This window comes from Pelophylax lessonae (assembly GCF_965119305.1).
Source record: "Pelophylax lessonae genome assembly, chromosome: 6".
Classification (NCBI taxonomy): Eukaryota; Metazoa; Chordata; class Amphibia; order Anura; family Ranidae; genus Pelophylax; species Pelophylax lessonae.
In genome coordinates this window covers 192,737,842-192,751,952 of record NC_138773.1, presented here as the reverse complement: position 1 = coordinate 192,751,952, position 14,111 = coordinate 192,737,842, and the positions used below count along the sequence as shown (strand labels likewise).

Below are 14,111 nucleotides of genomic sequence, written 5' to 3'. Positions count from 1 at the left end.
AAATTGCAACACCCACCATTTTATTCTATAAGGCCTCTGCTTACATACATACATATACACACATTATATCTATATCTATCTCTCTCTCTCTCTACATATACATACATTATATATATATATATATATATATATATATATATATATATATATATATATATATATATATATATATATATAAATAAATGTTTGGGGGTTCTATAGTAAGTCATTTTCTAGCAAAATAAAAAGTAGATTTTTACATGTAGGAGCGAAGCGTCAGAATTGGCCCGGATGGCAAGTGGTTAAAAAATCTAAAGCATTCAATCCCAGTGATCTTGGTCTGATCAAATGCTTTTAAGGGCAGAGGTATTTAAACCCCAGATTTTATAAACCTTATAAACCCCAGATCTCCTCATAAAGAGTAGCTGTCACATGCCTATTGCTGTTGCAAGGGATGTTTACATTCTTCTCACAGCAATAAGGCTCCATTCACACTACCGCGACTAGTCAGGCGACTTGTCAGCCTTACAAGTCGCGGTCCCTCGCGGTCCATTGACTGCTACAGGACCCGTTCTAATAGGAGAGACACAAGTCGCTCCGACTTAGAAAAAGGGTCCTGTACTACTTTGGGGCGACCTGGAGCGACTTGCATAGACATTCATTATATGAAGTCCGTGCAAGTCGCGCCGAAGTCGCGGTGCACGGGACTTCACAGGTCGCCCCCGAAGTCGAGCCGAGGTAGTGTGAATGGAGCCTAAAAGTGATTAAAAAAATAAAATAAAAAGTGACAGTGCAAAAATAAAAATAAATAAATGTAAAAAAAAAAACTAGAGGGCCCCCATCCCCCCATGCTCATGCACAAAGGCGAACACACACATCGGTCCTTTATGCATGCAGTTATCGTCTCACAAATGTGAAATATCACCATAAATGTCAGATCATGGACAATAATTCTAGTACCAGACCTCCTGTGTAAATCTACTGTGGTAACCTGTAAAGGCTTTTTAAAATGTAGCTTATGGATAGTAAAATTGACGTCGCTTGCGCAATTTGAAAGCATGACATGTTTGATATGTATTTACTCAGTGTAACATCATCTTTTATAATTCACTTAAAATTGGGTTATTTATTGTTTTTTTTTTTTTTTGCATTAAAATTTAAAAATAAAAAAATTTTTTTTTTTGCAAATTGCGTTTTAAAAAAAAATGCTGCGCAAATATTGTGCGACATAAAAATTGCAAAATACACCATTTTATTTTCTAGGGCAGGGGTGTCAAACTCAATTTCATCGTGGGCCGCATCACCAGTATGGTCACCCTCAGAGGGCCAAGTCTATCTGTAGCTAGAGCCCCCACCCTCCCCTACATCACAGTGCATCCCCTTTACCATGTGCTGTTGCTGGGAAGAAGCTGGGGGCAGAGCTGGGAAGTAGCAACTGCAGGGTCTGGAGGAGGGCTGGAGTCAGCTGCTGGAGTCTGCTGAATGCTGAGACCAGGCAAAGAGGAGGGAGTGCTGCGGCTGCACAGAGAGGTTCAGGATCTATAGGAGGAGTTGTGTCCTCCTCTCTGCTGGCGGAGGGGGGGGGGGTGGTCCTCTTTGCAGCTGCAGGGGGAAGCACAGGGTCTGGCAGAGGAGTTCTGTCCTCTCTGCTGCCGTCTGCTGAAACAAGGTGGGGGCAAAGATAAGGAAGATACAGCAGCTGCAGGGAGAGGTGCAAGGGCCACATAAAATGGCCTGGAGGGCCGGATTCAGCCCGGGCCTTGTGTTTGACACCTGTGCTCTAGGGCCTCTGCTTTAAAAAAAAAACATATAATGTTTGGGGGGTTCTAACTAATTTTCTAGCAAAAACAAAATACTGATTCTTACTTGTAAACAAAAAGTTTTAGAAAAAGCCTTGTGTTTAAGTGGATACAAATTAATTCTGGCCACTGAAATTAATTTAACTAGTTCAAGCACTTGATAGGCTTAGCAGTAACGTGCAATTTTTTTAATTTGTTTTTTTTTTGTTTTTTTTTGGGGGGGGGGGGGGGGGTTTGTCTTAAGAATGTAGTTAGTTAGGAATTAAAATGGAAAAAATGGTTATATACTAGAGTATGTGCATGTGACGAGATAAAGGTATTTTTTATTTTTGTATAGAGATAAATAATGACCACATATATGTATTGATGGATGTACACAGATCTATTGTTATACTAGTCTATACAGCTGCAAGAAAAAGTATGTGAACCCTTTGGAATGATATGGATTTCTGCACAAATTGGTCATAAAATGTGATCTGATCATCATCTAAGTCACAACAATAGACAATCCCAGTCTGCTTAAACTAATAACACACAAAGAATGAAATGTTGCCATGTTTTTATTGAACACACCATGTAAACCAGTGATGGTGAACCTTGGCACCGCAGATGTTTTGGAACTACATTTCCCATGATGCTTAACTACACTCAGAGTGCATCATGAGCATCATGGGAAATGTAGTTCCAAAACATCTGGGGTGCCAAGGTTTGCCATCACTGATGTAAACATTCACAGTGCAGGTGGAAAAAGTATGTGAACCCCTAGACTAATGACATCTCCAAGAGCTAATTGGAGTGAGATGTCAGCCAACTGGAGTCCAATCAATGAGATAAGATTGGAGGTGTTGGTTACAGCTGCCCTGCCCTGCCCTATAAAAACACACACACCAGTTCTGGGTTTGCTTTTCACAAGAAGCATTGCCTAAAGTCAATGATGCCTCCCACAAAAGAGCTCTCAGAAGACCTACGATTACGAATTGTTGACTTGCATAAAGCTGGAAAGGGTTATAAAAGTATCTCCAAAAGCCTTGCTGTTCAGCAGTCCACGGTAAGACGAATTGTCTATAAATGGAGAAAGTTTCGCACTGCTGCTACTCTCCCTAGGAGTGGCCGTCCTGTAAAGATGACTGCAAGAGCACAGCGCAGACTGCTCCAATGAGGTGAAGAAGAATCCTAGAGTGTCAGCTAAAGACTTACAAAAGTCACTGGAAAATGCTAACATCCCTGTTAGCGAATCTACAATACGCAAAACACTAAACAAGAATGGATTTCATGGGAGAATACCACAGAGGAAGCCACGGCTGTCCAAACAAAACATTGCTGCACGTTTACAGTTTGCACAAGAGCACCTGGATGTTCCACAGCAGTACTGGCAAAATATTCTGTGGACAGATGAAATCAGAGTTGAGTTGTTTGGAAGAAACACACAACACTATGTGTGGCGAAAAAGAGGCACAGCACACCAACATCAAAACCTCATCCCAACTGTGAAGTATGGTGGTGGGGGCATCATGGTTTGAGGCTGCTTTGCTGCATCAGGGCCTGGATGGATTGCTATCATCGAAAGAAAAATGAATTCCCAAGTTTATCCAGACATTTTACAGGAGAACTTAAGGCCATCTGTCTACCAGCTGAAGCTCAACAGAAGATGGGTGTTGCAACAGGACAACGACCCAAAGCATAGAAGTAAATCAACAACAGAATGGCTTAAACAGAAGAAAATACGCCTTTGAAGTGGCCCAGTCAGAGTCCTGACCTCAACCCGATTGAGATGCTGTGGCATGACCTCAAGAAAGTGATTCACACCAGACATCCCAAGAATATTGCTGCACTGAAACAGTTCTGTAAAGAGGAATGGTCAAGAATTACTCCTGACCATTGTGCACGTCTGATCTGCAACTACAGGAAACGTTTGGTTGAAGTTATTGCTGCCAAAGGAGGTTCAACAGTTATTAAATCCAAGGGTTCACATACTTTTTCCACCTGCACTGTGAATGTTTACATGGTGTGTTCAATAAAAACATGGCAACATTTCATTCTTTGTGTGTTATTAGTTTAAACAGACTGGGATTGTCTATTGTTGTGACTTAGATGATGATCAGATCACATTTTATGACCAATTTGTGCAGAAATCCATATCATTCCAAAGGGTTCACATACTTTTTCTTGCAGCTGTATATATGTGTCTGAGTTTTGATTATTGTACCTATCTTGTTGTATTGTCAATTTTTCTTTAATAAAAATGATCTGATTGAAAAAAAAACGTGCATTTAGACGCATTACAGCATTTATTCTGCCCATACGCCGCTGTTTCTGGACATGCTAGCAGTGGGTTTTTATTTTCTAACTCTAAACACCTATTTGTGTGCATGGAACCCACACCAAAAGGATTAGAGGTGCCACTCCAGGCGACTGTCCATCCAAATCCAGTGACCTCTGATAAGGGTGCAGGCTGTGGAGAGCCCATCTAAGCTTGATGAATGCAATATGTAGAAGGAACACCCCAGGTGCTGTACCCCGACACAGCCCAACTGTCTCAGCCCATGTTTCATCCAAGCCAGGTGGCCTAGACAGAAGCTGGGCTGAAGCTGCTTTCACTATAGAGACTGTTGGGCTTTGTCGGAGTGCAGCACCCGGGGTATTCCTTCTTCATATGTGTGCATGGACACCAGGGGTTTATTTAATAAGGCTAGAGTGCAAAATGAGTCACATTTCCGCACAGAAACCAACCAGCTTCTAACCTCAGCTTGTTTAATTAAGCGTTGGCAATAAAACCTGGAAGCAGATTCGTTTCTATGCAGAATTGTGACTAATTTTGCACTCTCTTGCTTTTGCTTTAGTAAATAAACCACCAAGCGACCAGCTCTTCACTGCATGGCTGTTGTTTGCTTTATTTACTATATTGTCATTTGCTGTTGTAACTGGCAGGTGGCCTCCTACATATGACCGGTCACTCTTAGAAAACAAGTCATTACTGTCAACACCGTTACAGCTGATCTATCAATCAAGTGGACCTATACTAAGGCTCCATTCACATATAGGCGTCTCAGATTGCGGGCAGAATTGCTGCGATTCTGCCCACGATCCCGAACCAATGCAAGTCGCGGGACACCCGTGCAATTCTCCTGACTTGCAATGGCACCGCAAACCCGGTGTGATTTTCCCGCGATTGTCGCCCAACGCATCGTGGGAAAATTGTGCAAACATAATCATGTGACGCCTGTCGCCCAAAAAAAGTACAAGAACTTGTCCCTTGATTCTGTTTGCGTGATTTTACCACGATTCATCTGGCGACAATCGAGGCAAATATTGGGGTGCCATTGCAAGTCACGGGAATCGCACGGGTGTCCCACGACTTGCAATGGTTCGGGATTGCAGGCAGAATTGCGGCAATTCTGCCCACGATCCGAAACACCTATAAGTGGATGCAATCTAACATTTTAGCATGAAACGATTTTAATGGTCTTTCTAAGATAGATAAAAAAAAAAAGTAATAGAATGACTAATGAGCAGGGCCCTCTGACTCCTCCTAGATTGAATTGTATTGTAACCGTACTGTCGGCGCTTGCAAAACGTTGTAAAGCACTGCACAAACTATTGGTGCCATATAAATCCTGTATAATAGTAATAATAATAATACTTCCCTTTACCGGGGAAAGCGTTATTTTAGGTTCCCTCCAGTGATGCTCATATAATCCATAGGCAGGGTATCTGGTCACATGATCTCTGCTGAAGGGCAGGGTCAGAGCCCAGATTTTCTGGTTCTCCACTTCTGTACATATCAAAAGCATAAACTTGGCTAAGTGAGCAGCACTGGAGGGAACGTAGACCCACATTTTCTCCAGAACGTAATTAAGCCACTTACAGTATATTATTTTACAAATATAGATCCAAAAGGGCTGTAGAATTAAAGCAGACCTTCACCCTAAAGGTCATGTCGCCTTGCTTCCTGCCCCCTTCCTCTCTTACAATTGGCTTCAGGTCCTCATCTCCTCACACGCAGGGTTTCCCGCACATGCGCAAAAACAGCTATTAGGGAAGTCCCAAACCTTTTGCCATCTTTGCGCATGCCTAGGAAATCACCTGTGAATGTGCACATAAGCCTGCCAGGGTATGAAGGCTAGACAGAGCCCTTTGGTACTTCTGTCAGTGTGCAATAATAGCAATGCTTGGGGGGGGGGGGGGGGGGTGAAGCCATCTGAGAGTTGGACTAAAGGTCAGCTTTGAGTGAGAGCCGGTTCACACTGAGGTGACACGACTCCTTACTACTTCGGGGGGCGACTTGTGCACTACCATGCACCACGACTTCGGAGCGACTTGCAGGGACTTCACATAATGGAAGTCTATGCAAGTCGCTCCGAGGTCGCCCCGAAGTAGTACAGGACCCTTTTTCTAAGTCGGAGCGACTTGTGTCGCTCCTATTAGAACGGGTCCTGTAGCGGTCAATAGACCGCGAGGGAGCGCCACTTGTCAGGCTGACAAGTCACCTGACAAGTCGTGCTAGTGTGAATGGGCTCTTAGCATGTAGATATAGGTCCACTTCCTTCAGTATTGGTAAACAGTAGACAGCATCCATAGGGCGCTCCGTATGTCCGCAAATCATCCTATTTTTTTGCGGATGATTTACAGTCATCATGAATGTCTATGGGATTGCGGATGACCATCCGCTGACATCCGATTTTCTTCCTTTCAGTTCTGTTCCATTTTTTGGAACAGAACCCTATTTTTCCTCCGTTCAAAAAAACGGAAAGGAAGCAAAAACTGATGTCAGCAGTGTCATCTGCTGACATCCGCGGTGTCATCCGCTGACATCCGCAATGCCCACAGACATACATTATGTCCGTATATCATCCGCAAACGGATGGGATGATATGCGGACATACGGAGCGGATGACACTTGTCATCATCAAAAAAAAAAAAAAGGACCGGAGCGGAGCCGAAAAACTGATCGCCCGTGTGAAAGAGCCCATAGAACGTCCCTAACAGTCTGAGTTATCCATCTTAATAACAATCAAGTAACTCTTCACCTAGTATATGAACTAAAGGATCCACACTAGGGGCCAATCGGAAATGCTGCATGCATATGTGAGGACTAAAAACACTAAAGACAGCAGGATGAGCAGAGGGATGAGCTTATCAATCCATTGCTGCTCCTTCACTGTCCAGTCACAGATTGGAGGACAGGGAAGGATTCTCATGAATTCTTCTCCACCAATCACAGATCTCCTTATACTTTGGAAAAAAGTACAAGGATTTTTAAAGGCACTCACACACTAATGTGCTTTTGTGCAGCTTTAAGCGGAGTTCCGCACCCCCACAAAAAAAAAAATAAAAAAGTCAGCAGCTACAAATATATGAGGGCAGTGACCCCCCTAAATAATTTAATTCTCATCAACATAGGTAAATAAAAAATAAATAAATAAATAAATAAAAAAGGGGGGGTATTCTTTGCTGCCTCCTAAGATGACGCTCCAAAGATCCTGTCCTTACACATTCACCGCTCTAGTGGGGGAATCATTGTTTACACTTTACCATGGTACTGACAATGTGTAAATCATCGGAATTCCGCAGGCAGAGTTCTGCCAAAGCTGCCTGAAGACTTCTGGGATATATGATGTTCATAATAGCATGGGGACCTGAGGGCAGTGGGCAATACCATCACAGCCAATCTTAAATAGGAGAGGAACTACAAAAGTAGAGGAGGGAAGCTTACAAAACCTTACTTGTAAACAACAAATGTCAGAAATAGGCCTGGTCTTGAAGTGGTTAAATACATATTTTTTCGGTATTTTTTACAAGAAAAGAACTTAGAACCCCCAAACATTATATATTTTTTTTCAAGCAGAGACCCTAGAGAATAAAATTCTCTTATTGCAATATTTCATGTCATACCGTATTCGCGCAGCAGTCTTAAAAACTCAATTTTTTTTGGAAAAAAGGCACTTTTTGAATTATAAAAAAAAAAAAAAAAAGAAAACAAAGTTAGCATATTTTTTTGTATAATATGAAAGATTATGTTACACAGAGTAAATAGATAACAATAGATAAACATGTCATGCTTTAAAATTGCGCACGCTAGTAGAATGCCGACAAACTATGGTACTTAAAACTCTCCATAGGCGACGCTTTAAACTTTTTTACAGGTTACCAGTTTAGAGTTGCAGAGGAGCTCTAGTGCTAGAATTATTGCTCTCGCTCTAACAATCGCAGCGATACACCACATGTGTGGTTAACATATGTGGGCGCAACTTACATATGCATTCGCTTCTGCGCACAAGTTCAGAGGGACTCTGGAATTTTCCTTTTTTTTTTCTAGAGAATTTTTTATTTTCCTAATTTATTTTTCTTTTCATTTTTACACTGTCCATTCCATTTATTTATTATCACTTTTATTTCTATTACAAGGAATGTAAATAGAAATAAGCAGGACAGGTCCTGTGAAATCAGGGGTCATAAGACCTCCGATCTCACATTTCCACTTAAAAGCAAGAAGAAAAAAAAAAAAAAGTGATTTTTGCATTTACCAAAAAAAAAAAAAGAATTGGCCCTTTAAGGCCGTTAGGCGGAAGTGAGGTCAGGTGTCACTCTGGTCCTCCAGGAGCATAGTGTTGAGTAGAGCCATCTTGCACTAACTCAACTTCCTGTCCATCGCTCCAGGGTATTGGATGGTTTCCCCCTTTATCAGCGGCTCCGGTAAGCAGGGAAATGACCGGAAAGCGGAGGGAGGGAGGCACCGCTCCCACTGCCTATAAAAGTGATCCCGTGGTGAATCTGCCGCCAGGACCACTTATATCAGATGCCAAATTGCCCACTGTATGAAAAAGATTCCAGGGTTATGGCAGCAGCCCCAATATTTAATGTCAAAGTAATGAGATATATACTATATATATATATATATATATATATATATATATACACACAGTGGGCGATTCGAAAGTGGTTAACAAACAGGAATAAAAAAAAAAGGTTAAAATAAAATCTGTGACAGCAAAGCATGAAAAATAAATGAGGGAGTTTGAATAATAAGGGTGCAGGTCAACTTTAGGAATACAGCTACAGTATATTGAATCTAAGACCATTAACTTATCCTGTATATAAGAAACTTTCACTGACAGGAAATATAACACTGACACTCCACAGTACAACAACCTGTGCATCTTAGGGTCCTTTCACACAGATTTTCCACCCAGTGGACTCTGTTTTGCTCAGCGGGGATCGATCCGCCGACCCCGCTGAGCAGGTGGATGACAGGTCCGTCTCCGCTTACTTTGCAGAGACAGAGCTGTCAGATTCCTGCTCTCCTCTATGGGAGATCGGATGAAATGGGACCGCCTGTCTGTTTTCATCCGATCCTATCCGATCCTTTACACGGATGGAAAATAGGGTTTCCATCCGTCTGGATTTCACGGACAGGATTGGATCGGATAGCAGCGGGTGTCAGCGGATATGTCACTGCTAAAATCCACCGCTCCATAGGGGTGCATGGAGGATCCTGATCGGGCCTGCCTGAAAAAAATGACAGACAGACCAGATCTGAAAGGGGCCACACAAACAATGTCCCACATGTGAGGGCAATGCCACCCTATAGACATCATACAGTGTCGCCACACGTCAGTATTTTTACTGGCAGCCAGTATAAAAAAGGGGAACTTTTCTACTGCCAGTAAATACCAGTGACAGGAAATGGTTGCCAGTACAAAATATGGCTGTGATGCATGGCTCTGAACTGTGCATGCCTGCTACAGTGGGTTCAGTTGATGTCGGAGGGAGGCGGTGCCTGAGAGTGTGCTGTGATGTCATAGTACAAGGGAAGGGAGCTGAGCTGAGCCTCATGTGCGGGTCTGCGAGACGGGAGCGGGACTGTCAGTGCTGTTTGGACTGAAGGGGCCACCTGGCCTGGATACAGACTGTCACTGTGACCCAGGAGGGGACGTGTCATCATCATCTGTACTGCTGCTGTCAGTGTCACCTTGAGAGTCAATTTCGTGTGTGTGTGTGCATGTGTGCGTGTATGTGTGTGTGCTGCCCATTCTAATTTCTTCCCTCCAGAGTCCTGTCCCTAAGAAATATGGTTTTTGCCTTAATATCTCCCTTAAATCGCATTGTTCATTGGACATTGTATTTATTTGTAGCATAAATAGTGAAATTTGCACTTAAATCTGGAATGTTGTAACTTTTGGAAATGCCAGTAATAACATGGATGTGTCAGTAAATTTCAATCTGGTAGGCTGGCAACACTGACATCGTACCAGGTGTAAGTGCACTGCCACCCTACAGACATTGTAGAAGCTGTGATAGGCACTGCCACCCTACAGACATTGTAGAAGCTGTGATAGGCACTGCCACCCTACAGACATTGTAGAAGCTGTGATAGGCACTGCCACCCTACAATGTATCAGGTGTGAGGACACTGTCACCATACAATGTATCAGGAGTGAGGACAATGTCACCATACAATGTATCAGGTGTGAGGACACTGTCACCATACAATGTATCAGGTGTGAGGACACTGTCACCCTACAATGTATCAGGTGTGAGGACACTGTCACCATACAATGTATCAGGTGTGAGGACACTGTCACCATACAATGTATCAGGTGTGAGGACACTGTCACCATACAATGTATCAGGTGTGAGGACACTGTCACCCTACAATGTATCAGGTGTGAGGACACTGTCACCATACAATGTATCAGGTGTGAGGACACTGTCACCATACAATGTATCAGGTGTGAGGACACTGTCACCATACAATGTATCAGGAGTGAGGACACTGTCACCATACAATGTATCAGGAGTGAGGACACTGTCACCATACAATGTATCAGGTGTGAGGACACTGTCACCATACAATGTATCAGGAGTGAGGACACTGTCACCATACAATGTATCAGGTGTGAGGACACTGTCACCCTACAATGTATCAGGTGTGAGATCACAGTCACCATACAATGTATCAGGTGTGAGGACACTGTCACCATACAATGTATCAGGAGTGAGGACACTGTCACCCTACAATGTATCAGGTGTGAGGACACTGTCACCCTACAATGTATCAGGTGTGAGGACACTGTCACCATACAATGTATCAGGTGTGAGGACACTGTCACCCTACAATGTATCAGGTGTGAGATCACAGTCACCATACAATGTATCAGGTGTGAGGACACTGTCACCCTACAATGTATCAGGTGTGAGGGTTCTGTCACCATACAATGTATCAGGTGTGAGGACACTGTCACCATACAATGTATCAGGTGTGAGATCACTGTCACCATACAATGTATCAGGTGTGAGGACACTGTCACCATACAATGTATCAGGTGTGAGGACACTGTCACCCTACAATGTATCAGGTGTGAGGGTTCTGTCACCATACAATGTATCAGGTGTGAGGACACTGTCACCATACAATGTATCAGGTGTGAGGACACTGTCACCATACAATGTATCAGGTGTGAGGACACTGTCCCCCTACAATGTATCAGGTGTGAGGACACTGTCACCATATAATGTATCAGGTGTGAGGACACTGTCACCATACAATGTATCAGGTGTGAGGACACTGTCACCATACAATGTATCAGGTGTGAGGACACTGTCACCATACAATGTATCAGGTGTGAGGACACTGTCACCATACAATGTATCAGGTGTGAGATCACTGTCACCATACAATGTATCAGGTGTGAGGGTTCTGTCACCATACAATGCATCAGGTGTGAGGACACTGTCACCATACAATGTATCAGGTGTGAGGGTTCTGTCACCATATAATGTATCAGGTGTGAGGACACTGTCATCATACAATGTATCAGGTGTGAGATCACTGTCACCATACAATGTATCAGGTGTGAGGACACTGTCACCATACAATGTATCAGGTGTGAGATCACTGTCACCCTACAATGTATCAGGTGTGAGGGTTCTGTCACCATACAATGTATCAGGTGTGAGGACACTGTCACCATACAATGTATCAGGTGTGAGGACACTGTCACCATACAATGTATCAGGTGTGAGATCACAGTCACCATACAATGTATCAGGTGTGAGGACACTGTCACCCTACAATGTATCAGGTGTGAGGACACTGTCACCATACAATGTATCAGGAGTGAGGACACTGTCACCATACAATGTATCAGGTGTGAGGACACTGTCACCATACAATGTATCAGGTGTGAGGACACTGTCACCATACAATGTATCAGGTGTGAGGACACTGTCACCATACAATGTATCAGGAGTGAGGACACTGTCACCATACAATGTATCAGGTGTGAGGACACTGTCACCCTACAATGTATCAGGTGTGAGATCACAGTCACCATACAATGTATCAGGTGTGAGGACACTGTCACCATACAATGTATCAGGAGTGAGGACACTGTCACCCTACAATGTATCAGGTGTGAGGACACTGTCACCATACAATGTATCAGGTGTGAGGACACTGTCACCATACAATGTATCAGGTGTGAGGACACTGTCACCCTACAATGTATCAGGTGTGAGATCACAGTCACCATACAATGTATCAGGTGTGAGGACACTGTCACCCTACAATGTATCAGGTGTGAGGGTTCTGTCACCATACAATGTATCAGGTGTGAGGACACTGTCACCATACAATGTATCAGGTGTGAGATCACTGTCACCATACAATGTATCAGGTGTGAGGACACTGTCACCATACAATGTATCAGGTGTGAGGACACTGTCACCCTACAATGTATCAGGTGTGAGGGTTCTGTCACCATACAATGTATCAGGTGTGAGGACACTGTCACCATACAATGTATCAGGTGTGAGGACACTGTCACCATACAATGTATCAGGTGTGAGGACACTGTCCCCCTACAATGTATCAGGTGTGAGGACACTGTCACCATATAATGTATCAGGTGTGAGGACACTGTCACCATACAATGTATCAGGTGTGAGGACACTGTCACCATACAATGTATCAGGTGTGAGGACACTGTCACCATACAATGTATCAGGAGTGAGGACACTGTCACCATACAATGTATCAGGTGTGAGGACACTGTCACCATACAATGTATCAGGTGTGAGATCACTGTCACCATACAATGTATCAGGTGTGAGGGTTCTGTCACCATACAATGCATCAGGTGTGAGGACACTGTCACCATACAATGTATCAGGTGTGAGATCACTGTCACCATACAATGTATCAGGTGCGAGGACACTGTCACCATACAATGTATCAGGTGTGAGGACACTGTCACCATACAATGTATCAGGTGTGAGATCACTGTCACCCTACAATGTATCAGGTGTGAGGGTTCTGTCACCATACAATGTATCAGGTGTGAGGACACTGTCACCATACAATGTATCAGGTGTGAGGACACTGTCACCATACAATGTATCAGGTGTGAGATCACAGTCACCATACAATGTATCAGGTGTGAGGACACTGTCACCATACAATGTATCAGGAGTGAGGACACTGTCACCCTACAATGTATCAGGTGTGAGGACACTGTCACCCTACAATGTATCAGGTGTGAGGACACTGTCACCATATAATGTATCAGGTGTGAGGACACTGTCACCATACAATGTATCAGGTGTGAGGACACTGTCACCCTACAATGTATCAGGTGTGAGATCACAGTCACCATACAATGTATCAGGTGTGAGGACACTGTCACCATACAATGTATCAGGTGTGAGATCACAGTCACCATACAATGTATCAGGTGTGAGGACACTGTCACCATACAATGTATCAGGTGTGAGATCACAGTCACCATACAATGTATCAGGTGTGAGGACACTGTCACCATACAATGTATCAGGTGTGAGGACACTGTCACCCTACAATGTATCAGGTGTGAGGACACTGTCACCATACAATGTATCAGGTGTGAGGACACTGTCACCATACAATGTATCAGGAGTGAGGACACTGTCACCCTACAATGTATCAGGTGTGAGGACACTGTCACCATACAATGTATCAGGTGTGAGATCACAGTCACCATACAATGTATCAGGTGTGAGGACACTGTCACCATACAATGTATCAGGTGTGAGGACACTGTCACCATACAATGTATCAGGTGTGAGGACACTGTCACCCTACAATGTATCAGGTGTGAGATCACAGTCACCATACAATGTATCAGGTGTGAGGACACTGTCACCATACAATGTATCAGGTGTGAGATCACAGTCACCATACAATGTATCAGGTGTGAGGACACTGTCACCCTACAATGTATCAGGTGTGAGGACACTGTCACCATACAATGTATCAGGTGTGAGATCACAGTCACCATACAATGTATCAGGTGTGAG

General features: G+C 43.5%; 1 protein-coding gene across 4 annotated transcripts in view; it reads right to left on the bottom strand.

Annotated features, from left to right (window-relative positions):
• The window catches only part of NBEAL1 (neurobeachin like 1), a 312,113-nt gene that overhangs the window by 297,203 nt on the left and 799 nt on the right, over positions 1-14,111 (bottom strand). The gene's annotated exons all lie outside the window — the stretch shown is intronic.